Source organism: Neoarius graeffei, chromosome 5 (assembly GCF_027579695.1).
Source record: "Neoarius graeffei isolate fNeoGra1 chromosome 5, fNeoGra1.pri, whole genome shotgun sequence".
In the NCBI taxonomy this organism is placed as follows: Eukaryota; Metazoa; Chordata; class Actinopteri; order Siluriformes; family Ariidae; genus Neoarius; species Neoarius graeffei.
Window position 1 is genome coordinate 85,648,299 of NC_083573.1, and position 8,802 is coordinate 85,657,100.

Consider the following 8,802-nt stretch of genomic DNA (forward strand, 5'->3'; position numbering starts at 1 on the left):
CACCCAAGGAGCAGTTGGGGGTTCGATGCCTTGTTCAAGGGCACTTCAGCCATGATACAGAGGGAGGGGAAAGTGCTGTTCATTCACTCAATTCCCCTCACATTTTTCTTGCTGGTCCCAAGAATCGAACCAGCGACCCTTTGGGCTCAAAGCTGCTTCTCTGAGCAGCAGGACATGGCTGACTCAAACATTATATTCTGCACATACAGTGTGTAGCAGTGGTCAAGCGTCAGTTTGTGAATGGAGGCCAAGGCCGGGGAAGATGAGTGGCAAAGTGATTACACCTGTCATTAATTGATGTTGTGTGTGTGATCACTTTGCCACTCACCTTCCCCGACCTCACTCTCCATTCACAAATCGACGCTTGATCACGCCTCCACTGCCACACACTGCTAATCACTTTCTCTGCTTAAATATGAAAACTTTATCTCAAATATTAGCTCCTACGGTATATATGACAAATCAGTGAGTGGATGAAGGATTTCCTTCCTCAACATTCAAATCCACAGTCCATTCCTCATGGACAGCTGTGAAATTTATATCCAGCACCAGATGTGTAAACTACTTTCCTGAACCTTTCCCACATTTTTAAACATTACCATCATATGAAATATGCCTCTTTGTCCAAGCAGAGCACCGTGAGAAGGTATGTTGGCAGGGGTTTGTGATTTTCACAGTGGGTGCTGGACATGGGAGCGTAATTTTCCCTCTTGGATGTTTGATTTCTTCTTCAGAACTGTTTATATCTCAGCACACTCAGTGTGGAGATCTGCTCCGGTGAGTCATAGTCACAGTGAAATACACCAGATCCTGAAACACACCGGGGTTCAGACAGGAAATGACCAGTATATTACACTTACAGCCTTGTTACACTGTGTTCTTCCCAATGCTCGAATGCTTTTGTCTCGAACTTAAAGTACATCAGCAAATCAGAAAGAGGATGAGGAAGAGGATGGCGCTGCTGCTTCTCTAAGTTGTAAGTCATGGCCTCTTTTTATTTGTAATGTTGCTTCGTGAGCATTGTACTTACTGTGTATGCTGAGGAATGAAGTACAGAGTTGAAAAGTTTAAAAATGTTTACCGTTTCTTGAATTAACCCACTTGTAAAGGCCTTCGTGTTGATGTCTGGATTTATACACCATAATTCAATGTGTGTTTGTGTTATTCACATAAAATCATAAAGTGAAGGATATAAACTCCTCCCAAAGCAACTTGTGTTCAACTTATTCGTCATAAAAATAAATGTGTGGAAAAATATATAATCGTCAAGTCAAATCATTTTAAATACATAACACTAACACGTTACCATGGAGCCATGCCACATACACTCTCAGAAAATAAAGTACATTATTGTTGCTTTAGGGGTACAGTGGCTTGTTACTGGGGCAGTACAAATAAACCCTAAGATACTTATTTGTACCATTGCTTGTGAACATTTATGTAGCTTTTTGGTTCTAAAAAGGTCCACATAGTAACCTTGATGTCCAAGAATGAGCCCTGGGGTGTACATTAGTGTAGCTTGTACCCTGGGGGATAGAAATGGACTCCTAGTGTACCCCTATTTCTGACAGTGTACAGTATATTGAGCTGGTTAATGACTTATTCAGCGTGTAATTAAAAATACAAAGACTGGAGCTGCACTTCGAGTGAGTTCAAACTTTCCTATGAATTCACTCGATCATGATAAGCAGCAGTAGAGGCAGAGTTTGGAGAATTTTCCTTCCTCTTTTGTTCCCAGAGCTGAAAAAAGCAGGATCCAGTTCCCCTTTATGGCCTCAGACTGCAGTTACAAACATATTACCTAATAAGGCTCCAGGCCATTACAGTGAATTTTGCTCTCCTGATCAGGAAGCCCTTCTGATTTAGTGCCCTCTGTTGGACTGATGGTGTATTACTGTTAGGAGACATCCAATAAACACCTTGAATTCCAACAAAACACTGCTCAAGTCTTGAACCTTGAGTCTGATTGTTCAAAAGGTCTTTCTGTCACAGCAGTCTGGTCATATTCAATTTATATTCAAGCACTCATTCAAGTCATAGTTTCCATACTAACCACTAACTTACTGGGACTTGTATGAACGAATGCAGTGCATCATCTATTTCTATAATAACCACACATCATATCTATCCATTATCTGTAGCCGCTTTATCCTGTTCTACAGGGTCTCAGGCAAACTGGAGCCTATCCCAGCTGACTACGGGCGAAAGGCGGGGTACACCCTGGACAAGTCGCCAGGTCATCACAGGGCTGACACATAGACACAGACAACCATTCACACTCACATTCACACCTACGGTCAATTTAGAGTCACCAGTTAACCTAACCTGCATGTCTTTGGACTGTGGGGGAAACCGGAGCACCCGGAGGAAACCCACGCGGACACGGGGAGAACATGCAAACTCCGCACAGAAAGGCCCTCGCCGGCCACGGGGCTCGAACCCCGACCTTCTTGCTGTGAGGCGACAGTGCTAACCGCTACACTACCGTGCTGCCAATATATATATATATATATATATATATATATATATATATATATATATAGTGTTATTAACTTAAAAAGAGAGAGAAAAAAGAGGCTGGTGAGGGAACAACTGTTAATAGCAGTGATAAGAAGTGATAACTTAAGGTACTGACTTGTTTCATGAATGTTCCAGAACATTACATTTAACTATAATGCAATATAAAAAGCACACGTTTTTCTTTAATAATAATAATAACTGGGGGCAAATTGCTGTGGTATAAGAGGAATAAAAAACCTGGGGATGTGCTGTTTAAGGAAAAATATCAACACTGCTTTGTATTGGTGGATCACACCATCCCGTTGTTGATTATTTTTCTTTCACAGCACACCCTGTCATGTTTTATTCCTTACATAGGTTATATCATTAAGGAAAAAAATATCTAAGTTGTAACACATATGCTGTAGGATATATATATGTGTTATTTACCAGCTGGGAGGGCCGTATGGTGAAATACCGTGACCGAGGTCTTGAAAGTACTGAGCGAGGCCCTCTGGGCTGAGGTCAGTGTTCAAGGCCGAGGTCACGGTATTTCACCATACGGACCGACCTTAAGCTGGTAAATAATATATTTATTTTTTTCTTTACCAAATTCTAACAGAACACGAGAGCGCCCGAAAGGGAAAACCGAGCCGAGCCGCCATTTTGAATCCTCATTCACGGCTGTAATGCAAATTGCTTCCTCCTCGGTATACAAGTGCACTTCCATGGCAGGAAAAAAAACTACATTTTGCCGCCTATGTCGTCCCCTATTTATACAAATAGGAGTCATTCAGGATTCAGCCATGTTTTTGCTCGGCGTTAGCAACAGTTAGAGGTTTTTAGCTTTCTCCTGAAATGTTTTCTTTTATTTCTTCTTCCTCAGGGTAGTAAAACTCGCTTTCGCTGTGAACACTGTCGTTATTGCTATCCATGCTGTAAAATTAATGCCGCTCTCCTGAGAAATGCTGGCAAAAATTTATAAGATTTTTGATAATCTTATAAATAAATCTTATTAAAAAAAGATAAATGTTGACAAAAATTGCTACTATGTTTGTAGTTGTTGTGAACGAGCGAGTCGCCAGAGGCCCGTAACCCCGGGGTCCGTACCATAGGATACAGACCCGCTCGCCAGCCAGTCAGAGCGCAGGATTTGGACCGCGAATAAAATAAACTGCATTAATCACACAAAATTACAAAAAAAATGCAATATGAAAGGAAACAATAAAAGAAAACTGTACCTGGATTTATTATAATTTATTCCACCAATCCCTTCTTTAAACCAGTTGTAACTCAGTGGTTCAGGTTATGTACTAGTGAACAGAACATTGTGTGTTCAAATCCCAGGACTGCTAGGAAAGCACAACTGCTAAGTTCTACAATCTGATTATATCCTGCCTGATTTATGAGTCACTTTGGATAAAAAAAAATACCTGCCAAATGAATAAATCACTCATAAACCGGTCTTCAGGAAGCGCATTACCCTGGTCAGGGTATTCCAGTATTCCCAGGAATACTGGATGTGAAGCTGGAATACATACTATACTGGACATTAACTCAGGGCAACAAAATAAATACATGAAAATGATTATTTAGAATGGAGAACAATTCAGCCAAAAAAACAACAAAAAAACCTTGTGATGCACCCCAAATGAAGCAGGTTTGATGCCAAAATTCAGGTATTTGAAGTTTTTATGAAATGTTGCTCCAAAAATAACTTACCTAACCAATAAGGGAAGCTGTGCACATTAATTACATTACAGGCATTTAGCAGAATCTCTTATCCAGAGCGATGTGCAACATACCCAGAGCACCCTGGGGAGCAGTTGGGGGTGAGGTACCTTGCTCAAGGGCACTTCAGCCATTCCTGCTGGTCCAGGGAATCAAACCAGCAACCTTTTGGTCCAAAGCTGCTTCTCAAACCATTAGACCATGACTTCCTGTGGTTTGTTTGTAAGAAATGTTTAAACCAAGGGCCTAAATCATTACACACTTGCATCAAAATACATCTTTCAGCTTAGTCTCTGTAACACCGTCAATAGTAAACTTGAACAGTTTATAAACTTTCTGAATATGTCCACAATTCCACCATCAGTTGTGAAAGTCCTGCCTCCTACCTGAATCTGATGCTCATACCGAGTGACAGAGTTCAACTCTGTGATGCTCTGTTTTTAATTTTTCCCATAAATAACAGCAGCATAGACTCTCAGAATCCACATCAACCATCTGGACTATCTGACATGGTTTGAGATGTGTGTGTGACGATTTATACATCCGACATGTTGACACAATTACATTAACCTCGACAATAACCTCAGAGCTTCAGTGCGAAACTGAAAAAAAGAAAATGAAAACCTCAGACTCGGTTTTGAGTGAAACGTTTTAAAGGCAGACTGCCTTTCAGATTTTTCAAGTGTAGGTCATAAAAAGAATTTTCCTTGACACCCAGTTATTTTTGTTTAGTGGACCGAAAGCTACTGAATTCCAATTACAGACTTCCAATTTTATTGGTTTAAAAAAAAAACAGTGAATGAATTTAGGGCCACATGGCCCTAAATTCTCAGCTATTTTTTCCTGCTTCACCATGACCCAATTCAAGATACTATGTCATGCATTACGTGGTGGGCTTTCCCTGTTTGCGCAAGGCATTGCAGGAGAGAAAAATGGAAGACGTGAGTGTGCGAATGAAATGTGAAAGACAGACTACAGTAACAGAAAGCGAGAAGAAAAAGACGTTATGTTATATACAAAGGAAAGGAAACGCAGGACCAAACTAATAAATATCGACGGTCAGCGAGCACCTCGGTGTGATCAGCTGTTTGTTTAGCGGCAGAATGATGTAACTGTCAGTGCACGCTCAAAGATAAACCTGTAGATGGCAGTAATGCAGCACTGTGGATACCAGCTGCTGTAAAACGTGTGCATGCGCACACGGACTTCCTCTGTCTGCTTGACTGCGCGAAGCGAGCGATTTCATGCACGTTATTTGCTCGGGAATCCTCTCAAATTAAATAACTTCCCAGCCACAGAGTGGCCTGATATTTTGTGAGATATTACAGAAATAAACATATATCACAATGACCAAATTTCAAAGGGAACTAAATTTCACCGATTTTATGAAATCGAAAGGCCGTCTAGCTTTAAATAAAAAACAGCATGTTACATTGCACAATAACTGCATTTATTCCACACGAACTGTTATAAGGCCTTATGGCCACCAGATAGCAGTGTTTTCAAACTTCAAATCCAGCCAATCCTGCTCCTATATTATTGTGTAATACTGTGTGTATTTTCGTGATTTCCTGATGAGTTGAAGCTGAGGTGTGTTCGAGCAGAAAAAACACTAAACAATGGAGTGTATGTGGGGGAAAAGAGCAGACTCTTCCAGGTTCTTCTTATCGTTATTCATCTTCAATAAGAGTTTTACCTTCATCACAGTGGAGACCATAAACACACTGTAGGCCTACATGCATAATAGATTAATGATTTCGGTGGAAATAATTTATTCTTAATAATATCCAATGTGTCTATTATCATTAATATTATCTAGTAGCCTGCGATGACCTGGCGACTTGTCCAGGGTGTACCCCGCCTCTCACCCATAGTTAGCTAGGATGGGCTCCAGCTTGCCTGCGACCCTGTAGAACAGGATAAGCAGCTACAGATAATGGATGGATGGATTATCTAGGACCAGTTTAGTGGTTGAAGTTCGACACTCTGAAGTATGAAGTTTGTATTTTTGTCATCCAGAGGACTTTAAGTATCTTGGGATCTTTTTCATGACTGATGGAAAAAGAGTGCGAGAGATTGTGTGGTGGTGAAGCAGGAGCTCGGTTTGCAGCTGAGGTTCTCTATATCTATCCTCCACCATTGACATGAGCTGTGGATAGTAACAGAAAGAATAAGGTCATGAGTACATGTCGCAGAAAGATGTTTAACAGGGTTTCTGGGATTACTCTTCATTACAGGGTGAAGAGCTTGATAATCTGGGAGAGCATCAGAGTAGAGCCATTGCTCCTCCAAATCAAGAGGTGGGTTTGGGCTCTTGTTAGAGGGGTTTCAGGGACGTCCCATTGGAGGAATATCTCAAGCCAGACCCAGGACCTAGTGGAGAGATTTTATCTCACAGTTGGACTGGGAATGTCCAGGGATCCTTGAGGAAGAGCTGGAATCTGTGGCAGGAGATAAAGAAGCCTGGGTTGACTTTCTCAGCCTGTTTCCACCAGAAAAACATAAGGTAAATAAATGACACTCCTTGTCTTATCTCATCAAACTTTACTTCACTGGAGACGAGATCGTGTGTTAATCTCATTTACATTCTTGTACCCTTCCTACTGTAATCATATTATTCACTGTCAGTCAGAGGAGGATAATGATCTTCAGTCCTCATAATTTTCTGGGAAATGTGCGATACAGAAATTGAACTTGGAGATATAAAAATAATCAGAACATCAAGGATGTAGTAGCTCATCTGGTCTGCCGTCAAAACAACCATGATGACCAAAAAATCAAACAGAACTGAAATGTGACAATGTGAGAGAGGACCAACCTCCACGACAAACCGCTTACAACAGGAAGATCAGCACAGGACTAAATTTTGTTCCCCAAGAGAAGATCGACCCAAAACATCAATCAGAACTGAATTTGTATGATAAGTGACAGAGAAGATACAATTCTAGTCAGAAGAAAATGTGTTAAGTTGACCTAATTACTAATTTGTAAGCAAAAAATTAACAATACAATAACCAAGTGTTGTGCAGAAGGTCTAGTTCTTTCAAACAAAACAATCAGAACTGAAATCCACTGAGAACTGAGGGAGGGAGGAGACACGATTTAACTGAAAATAAACAAAGTTGTAAACAAATTGTTTACAACAGGAAAATCAACAACAACAAAAAAAGACCAAATTTTGTTCCCCGAGGGAAGATCTACCCAAAACATCGATCAGAACTGAAATCGGGTGAGAACTGCGAAAGGAGATACAATTCTAATGAGAAGTCCAAAAACCTGCGGTGACCTAATTAGAAATTCGTTAGCAAAAAAATTGACAATACAATGACCAAGTGTTGTACAGAAAGACTATCCATCCATCCATCCATCCATTATCTGTAGCCACTTATCCTGTTCTACAGGGTTGCAGGCAAGCTGGAGCCTATCCCAGCTGACTACGGGCGAAAAGCGGGGTACACCCTGGACAAGTTGCCAGGTCATCACAGGGCTGACACATAGACACAGACAACCATTCACACTCACATTCACACCTACAGTCAATTTAGAGTCACCAGTTAACCTAACCTGCATGTCTTTGGACTGTGGGGGAAACCGGAGCACCCGGAGGAAACCCACGCGGACACGGGGAGAACATGCAAACTCCACACAGAAAGGCCCTCGCCGGCCACGGGGCTCGAACCCAGGACCTTCTTGCTGTGAGGCGACAATGCTAACTACTACACCACCGTGCCGCCACAGGAGGACTAGTTCTTTCAAACAATGGATTTTAGTTCTGATTGTTTTGAGAACTGAGAATAAACAAAGTTGTAAACAAATTGTTTACGAGAAAATCAACAAACAAATGACCAAGTTTTGTTCCCCGAGGGAAGATCTACCTAAAACATCGATCAGAACTGGAATCGGGTGAGAACTGACACAATTCGAATGAGAAGTCCAAAAACTCGTGAAGTTGACCTAATTATCAGTTCCTTCGCAAATTTTGACAATACAACGGTCAAGTGTTGTACAGAAGGACTAGTTCTTTCAAACAAAACAATCAGAACTGAAATCTATTGAGAACTGAGAGAGGGAGGAGATACGATTTAACTGAAAATAAACAAGACAGGAAAATCAACAAAAAAACCCCACCAAGTTTTGTTCCTCAAGGGAAGCTCGACCCAAAATATCGATCAGAACTGGAATCGGATGAGAAATCAGAGAGGAGATACGATTCTAGTGAGAGGCCTGGAAAATTCATTAATTTGGCCTAATTACTAACTCGCTAGCAAAAAAATTTGACAAAACAACGACTAAGTTTTATGCAGAGTGATGAGTTATTTCAAACAAAACAATCGGAATGGAAATCTGCGGAGAACTGACGGAGGAGATACGATTTAACTGAATTACGGACGACGGACGCTACGCCATGGCAACAACTCATCAGCCTTATGGTCAGATCAGTAAACACTGATCTACACCTCTGAGGGGCGCCAAAGCCTGCATAATTCATCCTCTTGGAGTCTGAATGTGTTTCTGGTGTGAGAAAAGTCCATGGAACCGTGTGAAAATACCAGTGGACTTCTGGTGCAAATG